The sequence below is a fragment of the Aplidium turbinatum genome, chromosome 2, assembly GCF_918807975.1.
Source record: "Aplidium turbinatum chromosome 2, kaAplTurb1.1, whole genome shotgun sequence".
In the NCBI taxonomy this organism is placed as follows: Eukaryota; Metazoa; Chordata; class Ascidiacea; order Aplousobranchia; family Polyclinidae; genus Aplidium; species Aplidium turbinatum.
The window spans coordinates 49,802,791-49,811,800 of NC_137473.1; the positions used below are offsets into that span (position 1 = coordinate 49,802,791).

Sequence of the window (9,010 nt, forward strand, 5' to 3'; positions counted from 1 at the left end):
TGGCTTTTTGCGCGAGATTTTTGTATTCGGAAATTCAAGAAGAGAAACCCAACATTCTGTGTAATCCACTTCTCGGAATGAGCATGTTTGATTTAAATCAGCCCGTAGTTACAATAATTCCTCATCCTCAGTTGGTTCGCCATTAAATGGTTGGATAATCCACGAGTTTGCTTCCAGACGTTGTTCGTTATCTTCAGAAAAATACGTAGTCAAATTGTCAGCAAGTAATTTCAAGTGACCAACAATAAAGGCAGACAAGTTATCTTCAGTAGAAACGTCCTCAAACTCCCAGCTAGACTCTTTCATGTATTGACTTAATACAGGAAAGTCATTGAAGTTCCTCGACAAAGCACTCTCTTTCCAGAGTGCAATTTTCATCTTCAGCGCATTGATCTTGCTAGTTGACCGAAATATATCACCCCCTTTCCCTTGAAGACTGATGTTCACTTGTTTCAAACAATCAAAAATCGACGCCAAGTATGCCAATTTTGCAATCCAGAATATGTCACGAAACTTGGAAGCCCTTAATTGGGTCTCCGTGTTCAGTGTAAAATGCCCCTAATTGTTCGCGAAGTTCAAACACACGGGAAAGAACTTTCCCTCGCGATAGCCACCGTACTTCTGTTGTGACTTCCACTAACACAAATCTAAGCTGTATACCCTTCTTCAGCTGTATACCCTAGTTTTGATCTGGTATACACTTGGGTATACAGTATACCCGGTTGAAGAGCACTGCTCTAGGCAACCCATTAAATCTACTACAAATACCACCTCTGTTTGCTCGAAAAATTTACTCTGGTGACTTTCGAGTTGGACCCTTACTTCTGTCTCTTTTTAAATACACTGAATCTGAGGGTGAACAGTAACGAGGGATTTTGCTGAGGCTATCATTTTTTAAGTAACATATGACCATACCCTTTTTTCGCTAAAAACACTATAAAATGTTTTCTTCCCCGTTTTTGTGAAGATTTTTAATGAGAGGTACAATCTGAAATCATAAACACTAGCTAAAAATGTCACAAAAAACATTTTCAAGATAGAAAGAGATGAAAAACACCTAAATTAATTGCTCTCATAAAACAACTTTCCTACGTCAGTCCAGGACCGGAATGGCGGCCATTTTGAATTTTGACGTCACGGACCGCCGCTTTGAATTTTTGTTTGGTTAATTAAACTTTTGAAATCTACATGGTCTAAGGTACATATGTGCCAATTTTCATGCTTGTGTCACCGAATGAAGTATTTTACGAGAAATCTAAAGTTACGGTATCTGCTTAACTATAAAAATTTGATCCATTGTTACTTCGTGTGGGTAATCCGCATCAAATCTGGATGTGGAGCAAATGTCAAATCATACAGTAGATTCTGGAACAGCATTATAAATTTTATTCCCCCTACGTAAACAAATATAATTGAAAGAGATTTGGATTATAGCTGCCACGAGAATAACACAATTATTTAGATATGATGCAGGGATGATGGAACAAACACACGCGCAAAACATGCAAACACTAACTGCAAGAAAAAAATGAGTGGGGTTGAAGAAAAAGTGACGTGCAGTGTTTTTGCGAGTAAACTGGATGACACCTGATCCCCGGGAAGCAAGAAGCATTAAGTTGATCCTGCACTCATGGATGTAGTGCATTCTCTTACTATTCCACTTGTTTGAGTGTTATTGTAACCGGTTGCTCTATATTTGATATTGATTGGTTTATATTATTTTGTAAGCTTGGAGGTTGTTTGATGTGGTAAATGAAGTTAAAAAATGAGCGTTTATTCAGCGTCCTGTTATCTGCACTCTGCAGTTTATTGAAAGCGCAGTATCAAAGCAGTTTGTGCTCAGTTTACAACTCTTTCCTTCATAGAAGTGAATATTTTCAAAAGTCTTACGAGCTTCTGTAACATCTTCCAATTCAACTGAACGGGAAGTCACATGATTGCAATGATGAGTTTCCAATTTTTTCTTTTCGCGCTTTTTAATAGCCGCTTCCGGGTAATCAAGCAACCAATGATAATTATTTAATTGCTTTGTTTTAAAAGAAACAAACAACTCTTTCCTCTTCATCTTTCCTATAGCTCAGTGGTTCTTAACCTTTACTAACCTGCCGAACCCTTTCGCTAATCTGCAAGCTTTCGTTGAACCTCAAATTTTCGATGAGTTAGAAAAACAAAAATCTACCACATTTAATAGTAATAGCCTACAATACTGTATCAGTGTATCAATGAAACTTCTGTTGTTGTTTTTCTGAGACCAATACAGTAGTGAGATTCGAGGCTTTGTCACGGAAACAGCAATTCTCATGTCATTTTCGCATGCAAGCCGGTTTTGTCTTTTTGCTTTAACATCCACGAGAATAGAAAACGCATGCTCGCATAAATAAGTGGTTACGAATGGCATGAGAACTTCAAAGGCAACTTTTGTAATAAGAGGATATAACTTTCCATAATTATGTAGGCAATAACTTACCATCACGTAAGCCGCTATCAAGTTTCGGCTGGACAATATTTTCTAAAAATAGTCGTTGATTCAGTAGGCCTTGTGTTAATGTTTCAGAGGATCAGTTCAGTTCAGTTGTTTTTTTTATTTCTGACCATCATATCAACACAATACACATCAACATAGCAAAGGTCGAGAAAAAGGTAGAAGCGACAAAACGCGAACGTTAAAACGTGCTTGTGATCGAAGTAAGTTATTGAGTTGAAAAAAATTTGGCACGGTCGCAACACCTTCAGAAAAATTTAAGATATAAAGGGAAAATTAAAAAAATAAAAAATGTTACAAAACAAATAAACATATAGCCTATAGGCTATAACTTTATTAGCCTACATAACTTTAGCTGATATATTGAAGATTTGTATGGACAGTTGCTATGAAGATCGGCCATGGTGCGTTATCAAGAGTGCTGATGGTCGTAAGGGGAACACGTCTTGATGCGTTTAGCTCATAGCAAAGAGCAAGGCAGGCAAAGAAAACCCCACAAAGAAATCCTACCACGGGCAAAGCCATTTCAAGCGCAACGCACCAGGCCTTGCACGACTCACAAAATAGATAGGCTATAACTTGACGACATGAAACAATGACAAAAAAACAAACTAGCAAAAAACAACATCATCATCTTGCGGAAATTCAATTATACCCAGGGAAGTTATGTCTTAAAGATATCAAGCGTGCTTTGATAAAAGTTGCGTTGATAAAGCGATAATTTTAGATTCCAGTCAGCTAAACTCGCCACTTCCACACCGATCCAACGTTAGCTAACGTTGTATTAATGCAAAAATGACAGGCATCGCCAGCTGGGATGTAGTAGTGGTATGTCCCAGTAATATGATAAATTTGGGTTACCGTATGTTTTACACGTTAAACCATATTAAAGTGACAAAAAATATCCAATTTGGCATATTACGTTAAAAAAAAAAAAAAAAAAATAGATAAACAATCAGACAATAGCATGACGATCCAGTCCAAGATATTGAAATAAAACAACTCGCCACCGCTTCACCGAAAGATGGAGATTGGTCAAAAAGGATGGAAAAACTTCTGCAGACTCTGTAGAACTTCTGTGGACAAAAAAACACAAGAACCAGAAGGCCAGTAGGAGTACTTACAATCTTACTATTTTGCTAATAAATCTACACACATTGGCTTATCATTGCTGGGCAAAAAAAAAAAATATATATATATATTTATATATTAGTATGTTTGGTGCATGATGTAATACTTAGATGGGATTATTTCAAGGAAGATTTAGCTTGTTTATTTTTGATTTAAAGCCTTTTACAGTTTTACATTCATTTCTTATAGTAGGGGGAAGCTTGTTCCAAACTGTTGGCCCCATGTACCGTATTGATTGTTTGCAAGTGTTAATTCTGCAATATATCGGAATATAAGGAGAATTACTTCTTGTTGTTAGGCTACTTGATTGTTTACACATAAGTATATCATTGAATGTTGTGGGAAGCAGCTTTTTTGAATATTTAAACATAAAAGTTGCAATCTCTGTAGTTTTCATGTGGTTAATTGATTTTAAATTATTGAGTTCCATTACACCTTTTATGCTTTCTCTGCGGTCAATGTCAAATACAGTACGAATAAAGTTATTGCATGTACGTTGTAGCTTTTGCAATATAGTTTTGTTTTCATGACACCACGTTGAGATGCAATATAATATCTGACTCTCAACTAGAGAATGGTAAATGGAGAGAAGTGCTTGTTTGTTTAGGAAAGGCTTAATTTTTTTTGTCACGCAGAGTGTTGATCTTATTTTTTGAAGCAAGATTTCCATATGAGATTTCCATGACAAATGCTCGTTTACAATTATTCCCAGAAACTTTATTGAGGCAACTTGTTCTATGTTGCTTTTTCGAATATTCAAGGGTGGGTGGTATGATAGTGTCTTGCTTCCTTGACTTGAAAATAATATATGTTTGGTTTTGGTGACATTTAGAGACAATCGATTTGTTGATAGCCATTGATCTATGCATACAAGTTCTTGATTTGCCGTATCATATACCGTAGAAACGGTTTTATTTTTATATATAATGGTGGTGTCATCTGCAAACATAATTGCAGTTCCGTGTTGAAGGCAGTTAGGAAAGTCATTTACATAAATCAGGAATAGAAGAGGGCCTAAGATAGACCCTTGTGGGACACCCAAAGATATGTTGTTAACATTAGAAGATAGTGTGCCATTGAAGACCACTCTTTGTTTTCTATTACTCAGGTAACTCATGAACCAATCATAGGCCACGCCTCTTATTCCGAAATGATATAATTTAGCTAGCAATATTTTATGGTCAATGGTGTCAAATGCTTTAGATAAATCAAGAAAGATTCCTAATGCAGGGTGGTTGTCATTGAGTATACTAGTGATACTATCTATTAGCATTGAAGCAGCATGGCTTGTGGAATGATTTTTTCTGAAACCAAATTGATTGTTATAGAAAAATTTATGTCTAATTAAAAACGAGCATAATCTGTTGTACATGAGTCTTTCTAATATCTTTGAAAAAACAGGTAGTAGGCTGACTGGTCTGTAGTTGTTTGAATCTTTGCAGCTACCCTTTTTAAAGATAGGTATCACCTTCCCCAACTTAAATGAATTTATGAATTTTCCACTCGTTAAAGATAAGTTAAATATATGAGTTAAAGCATGCAGTATGTTGTTTGGGGTTGACTTTACAACTATGGATGGTATTTCATCGATGCCACTGCTAGTTTTTGCTGGCATTGCATGAATAATATTGCTTATTTCATTTAAAGTAGTTTGATAAATATAAATTGTCTCAGAGCATGGAGAATCAAGATATGTTGAAAATATTGTATTTGATTTGGGAATTTTTTTTGTAAGGGAATGGGCAACACAGGAAAAGTGATCATTGAAGTGATTTGCAATAGTTAATCTGTCAGTGACTGTACTATCATTTATTTTGATGCCATGGTTAGTCTTAGACTGGGATTTACCTAATAGATTGTTGATTGTTCGCCAAGTAGCTTTCATATTAAACTTTTGCTTTTCAAATTCGGATTTATAAAATTCCTTCTTTTTTTGCTGAACTGTATGGAAGTATAAGTTTCTTGCAGAGGTGTAGTTCTGTTTGGAGTGAATAGTTTTATTTGATATGTACTTTTTAAACAAACGCTCTTTTCTTCGTAATAGATGTAGTAGTTCTTTATCAAACCAAGAATTATTCTTTTTTAAAGGTGTTTTTTTCAAAGGAAAATGCTTATTAAATTGACTGGTATATTCTCCTATGAATGACTCATAAGCTTCATCAGCATCAGTTTGATTTAAGCAACAAGTGATGTCCATATTTTCCAGAGCATTTGAGAAATTTTGTATGTTTGAGAGATTAAATGATCTGGTATATTGATGACATGTAACTGAGGGTTTTCCAATGTTAGTACAATACATAACTGGGAAGCGGTCTGAGATTTCATTAATTAGAATTCCACAGCGAGTTTCATTACCTGTTTGCACATTGGACCATATTTGATCTAAGACTGTTGCACTGGTGTCAGTTATTCTGGTAGGTTTATTAATTAGTGGGTAAAAAGAATTTGAAAACATCAAGTCTGTAAAATTGCCTACATTGATGTTTTCATAATCCAATAGATTATAATTAAAATCTCCCATTATATAGCATTGTTTTGATGTACCTATGTTATTTATGCACTCACTAAGCAGATCAAGAAAATCCAAATTTGACTTAGCTTCCAATACAGGTGCTCGATAAATGCTACCACAGGTCACTTGTTTACCACCAACAAAAATATCAATAAAAATAGACTCAAATACTTTTTCTTTCATAATGGTTAGGTCATCACGCTTGGTATACATAATATCACTTTTTAAGTATATTCCTACTCCTCCACCGCGACTGTTTTTTCGAGCATTTGATATGAATGTATAGCCCGGTAGGTTTAAGTAAGGACCTTTTGAATTAGGCTGAATCCATGTTTCGACTACAGAAATTAAATCAGGACTGATGTTTATAGACATCAGCAGGGCCTCAAGTTTGGTGAAATTTTTTACATTAACAATAGATCGAGCATTGATGCATAATGAAGAGAACACTGGCCCCAGTGAGCAGTCCATTTTTAGTTTATTGACAGTTGTTGAGTCTACATATGTTTCAGATATGTTAGGCATAAAAAGGTCATCTATGTCATTGTTATTTGTGTAAGATGTGCTAGCAAACATATCATTCAATTGATCAGGCTTGAAGGTAAGATTTGTTGATACACTGTGGCTTTCAACCAGTGTAATTAATTCGGCGTTGGATAGATGGACAAAAGGGGGATTCCAGTCACTGCATAAGGTACATGTCCAATTTTGTATGTCATGATAATTTGCACTTTTTTTACAACATTTGACATGAACTTCAATGGGACAAGTTAAACACTTAATATATTTTTGATTTTTTCTGATTGTTTTTGAACAATAGTTACATTTTGGTTTTATTATCATGTATAAACAAGGAATTGAAAAACAAAAAGGTATAAGATAGGGTTGGTTTAAAGCTAAGCTTAAAAGATAGCTAAGCTAAGGTTTAAGAGAATGCATAAAGTAAAAAGGTTCCCGAGTTTGGTTTTATTGTCATTGGTAAATATCATATGATTTGTTTAGCTTCAAATGATAATTGAAAACTGCATAATGTTATAGCCTAACAAAATAGATTAAGATGCATGGTTAAAAATTTTTGCAATATCTGAAAAATCATCTATCACTTGCCTTTTGTTATTCCAGAAGCACCACACTGTTTCTTTGGATGTCCAGACGTCCTTGAAACCAAAAGCCTCTCTCGCTTGACGAAGTAATGACAGACGTCGTTTGGTCAAGGACTCTGTGATCGATAGTTTAGGACCATCAGAATCAGTTTTTAATTTGCTTTTTGAATAAAAAATTTTGTCCCTTGTCATCCTTCTAACAAATTTAATAATTATTGGTTTGTTGAGTTTTTTAGATGGCAAGGGGTGGCATGCGTCTATGTCACTCACAGTAAGGCAGTTAGTTGGTTTAACTACTTGATTAATCTTATTTACCACATACTTCGAGTAATCTACATTACTTCCCTTGTTTGGGGCGTCAGTACATCCATGAAGTATGAGGCAATTGCTTCGCCCATACTGCTCCAGGTCATCTACAGTAGCTTGCGCTCTGTCCTGTATACGGAGCGTTGGAGTTCCCAAACTTGCTCTTGAAGAGCATAAACTTGTTTGGATAGCTCCGTCAGCTCCAAGTGTTGGGCCTGCTGAAGTCCATCTGTAAAAGATGAAGACACAGCAACAGCAGGGGGTGCAGCAGTGGTTTGGACCATAGCATACTTTTGCTCATACCTTTTTTGACTTTTCATAATCTCTTCCATTCCTTTTAGTAACTCATCCATCTTTGCCTTGTCCTCAGTAGTCATGTTGCAGTTCAATATATTTTTGTTTTTAGCTTTGGATTATTTAGTATGATATTATCAGTAAAAATACAGGAACCTATACAATGTCTGCTACTCCAGCATTCGTCGAACTCTAGGGGTTCGATCGAACCCTGGTTAAGAACCACTGCTATAGCTGGTGAAGTTTGAGGTTGGCTTATAGTGAAATGCTTAAAAAGCAGTTCAGTGTCCAAGTGGTTATCGCCTTCGGCTCTGGAGCTGATAAATCTGAAATTGATTTCAGGTCGGGTCACAGGCCTACCATAGAATGTAAAACGGTAGCCTACTGATTGTATTCTGTTTTGCATAACGTAACGAGGATAAGTCGGGTAATAATGTGATGACATGCTAATTATGATTTAAAATTACATGTCAATCTTGCAGTTATAGATCCTATCCCTGCAATCTTGTCACCAAAAGATCCTAGCAGTTGTTAAGCGACAATACAGTAAAAGTAAATCAACCATAACATTATTAGTAGGCTATTATTATTCAGAAATGCTAACCTAAAAGCATTTAATTATGGAAAAACACAGACAAAAATAATTGGTGTTGATGACTACCATGACATGAAAACTAAGGTCAGTCTTATCCAATAAAATGCAGTGATCATTATTCTCCGTAGGCTTCGACTGTTTGCATTTCATTTTGTGCTCTACCCATTTTATACTCAAATTATCTTCTAAAAATTAAAGTAGATGCATTCAGATTAATCTGCTTGAACTAAAATAGAGACAGGAGCTCCCTTTCAAAATGTAAAAAAATTCTGTAGTAGGCCTAGTTTGTTTTTCACTATGACCTATAGGTCATTGAAGTTCATGATTTGTTTCCAATTATTATTGTTGTTCCTCAAGATGATTCCGAGAATTTTTTTGCTACTCTCTCGCGGCACTAGTAGCCTATTCCACATTCAGAAGCGGATCCAAAATAAAAACATGTCATATTTTCAACAAACCAAACCTTTTAAGAAGGAAGGGAAATGTAAGCCCAGAAGTTAAGGTTCAAAAACGCAAAGACGTCGTTTGGCGCCCAGGTGGTTTCCTCTTGAAAGTTTGCAGTAGTATCACTTACTCTGTTTTAGTGG

At 35.6% G+C, this 9,010-nt stretch overlaps 1 long non-coding RNA gene across 1 annotated transcript; it reads right to left on the reverse strand.

Annotated features, from left to right (window-relative positions):
- Positions 1–2,562: 2,562 nt before the first annotated feature.
- On the reverse strand, positions 2,563–7,938 carry LOC145764762 (uncharacterized). Its single transcript, XR_014288521.1, has 2 exons — positions 7,838–7,938; positions 2,563–7,344 (listed from the first exon to the last, which is right to left on the reverse strand). It is a non-coding gene; the product is annotated as an uncharacterized LOC145764762 (long non-coding RNA).
- Positions 7,939–9,010: the final 1,072 nt, after the last annotated feature.